Here is a 2745-nt window from a genome sequence, read left to right on the forward strand (position 1 = left end):
ACCACTCCAGCCGACGCTTGGCGTTGCGCATGGTTTATCTTAGGCTTGTGTGCGGCTGCTCAGCCATGGAAACCCATTTCATGAAGCTCCCGACGAATAGTTATTGTGTTGACGTTGCTTCCAGAGGAGGTTTGGAACTCGGTAGTGAGTGTTGCAACCGAGGACAGACAATTTTTACAAGCTATACGCTTCAGCACTCGGTGGTCACGTTCTGTGAGCTTGTGTGGCCTACCACTTCATGGCTGAGCTGTTATTGCTCCTAAATGTTTCCACTTCACAGTAACAGCCCTTTCAGTTTACCAGGGCAGCTCTAGCAGGGCAGAAATTTGACAAACTGACTTGTTGGAAAGGTGGCATCCTATGATGGTGCCACGTTGAAAGTCACTGAGCTCTTCAGTAAGGCCATTTTACTGCCAATGTTTGTCTATGGAGATTGCATGGCTGTGTGCTCAATTTTATACACCTGTCAGCAACAGGTGTGGCTGAAATAGCCAATTCCACTCATTTAAAGGGGTGTCCACATACTTTTGTAGATACGGTACCAGTCAAAAGTTTGGACACACCTACTCATTGGCGTTTGAGCCAATCTATTGTGTTGTGAAAAGGTAGGGGTGGTATACAGAGGATGGCCCTATTTGGTAAAAGACCAAGTCCATATTATGGCAAGAACAGCTCAAATAAGCAAACAGAAACGACAGTCCATCATTAGAACATGAAGGTCAGTCAATCCGGGAAATTTCAAGAACTTTGAAAGTAGAAAATTGTAAAAAATTAAGAAAAGCCCTTGAATGAGTAGGTGTGTCCAAACTTTTGAATGGTACTGTATAGTGTACTTTATAATCAGAAACTTTACAGTCAGTTACTTTATAGTCAGATACTTTATAGTCAGATACTTTATAGTCAGTTACTTTACAGAAAGATACTTTACAGTCAGATACTTTACAGTCAAATACTTTACAGTCAGATACTTTACAGTCAGTTACTTTATAGTCAGCTTACTTTACAGAAAGATACTTTACAGTCAGATACTTTACAGTCAATACTTTACAGTCAGATACTTTCAGTCAATATTTACAGTCAGTTACTTTATAGTCAGTTACTTTACAGTCAGTTTACTTTACAGATACTTTATAGTTTGTTTATTTACAGGCCAGATACTTTACAGTCAGATCCTTTAGCAGTCAATGCTTTATAGTGAAGTTACTTTATAGTCAGATACTTTACAGTCAGACTGATCTCTTCAGCTATTTCTGCCTGGAGGGATGAGTTGGTTTGCACACAGCCAATTGAAGAGAGGAGGAGGAGGAGGAGGACGAGGTAAGGAAGAGGAGGAGGACAAGGACAAGGAGAAGGAGGAGGAGGAGGAGGAGGAGGAGCAGATGAGGAAACACATAAATTGTTAAAGGAAATAGGCATGTCATTAAATCAAATCAAATTGTATTGGTCGATTACATATATTTGTAGGTGTTGTAGCAGTTGCAGTGAAATGCTTATGTTAGTAGCTCCAAACGTGCAGAATGTCTAGCAAATACAATACAAGAAATAAAGAAATGTCATAATGATAAATTATTAATAGTGTATGTGGTGTGCATAAACTGTATATCATTTGGAAAAGAAAATGGTATGTACAGTAGTAGGTATATTAGGATGGGTTATGTGAAGAATACAGTATATACATACATAGTGAGTAAACAACAGTATATAAACAGTTTATGAAGTGATCAGTTTTCAATGTCTCTCTATACATGCGGCATTCGTCTGAAGGTGCAGGGCAGAACACCAGGCTGGTGGCTGAAGTCCTTAATGATTTTCTTGGCCTWAGGTGAGAAMTATCTGTTAATTGAATGATTAGAATATTCCGCCCTGAAACATATAATTGTATGGAATTGATTAGAATGTATAAAATCATAATCAATAAATGTYTAGTCTAGTCAGAATMAGGGTAAAGACAARKTYTCTTTATGGTATTATAAACACAGACTGTCTGAGCTCGGTGCCGACCTGACTAGAGATTTGGGAGAGAACGGGGAGTACGWSTCAAGYACAAGGTCACTAGTCTCTGTCGGCTGGGTAGCAGGACATGTGTGTGCGTCTGTTTGTGTGCATGTGTGTGTGTGTGTATGTGTGTATGTGCGTCTGTTTCTGTGTGTGTGTGTGTGCGTATGGTTGTGGGAATGTGTGGGTGTGAGAAGTCAGTATAAAATGAATTGTTTTGTATTCTTGACATTAGAACGTTCCCGTGAATAAACCTTTTTTGACTATTTCAACTGGGCCTCCGTCTGTGTCATTCYACCAGGATCTTACAAATTCTGGTTTGCAGACTGAGTAATATAATTAAATTGGGTCATGAACCTGGAGAACAAAATTCTTTTATCACTTTGACACCGGGCGCTCTAAATGTCTTGGAGGGCAGGCAGTGTGCCCCCGGTGGTGCCTAGGGCTGACCGCACCACCGTCTGGAGAGCCATGCAGTTGAGGGTGGAGCAGTTGCCGTACCGGGCGGTGGTGGAGCAGATGCCGTACTAGGCGGTGGTGGAGCAGATGCCGTACCAGGTGGTGGTGGAGCAGATGCCGTACCGGGCGGTGGTGGAGCAGATGCCGTACCGGGCGGTGGTGGAGCAGATGCCGTACCGGGCGGTGGTGGAGCAGTTGCCGTACCGGGCGGTGGTGGAGCAGATTCCGTACCGGGTGGTAATGCAGCCCGACAGAATGCGCTCAATGGTGCATCTATAGAAGTTTGTGAGG

This window comes from Salvelinus sp. IW2-2015, unplaced genomic scaffold (assembly GCF_002910315.2).
Source record: "Salvelinus sp. IW2-2015 unplaced genomic scaffold, ASM291031v2 Un_scaffold609, whole genome shotgun sequence".
Lineage (NCBI taxonomy): Eukaryota > Metazoa > Chordata > Actinopteri > Salmoniformes > Salmonidae > Salvelinus > Salvelinus sp. IW2-2015.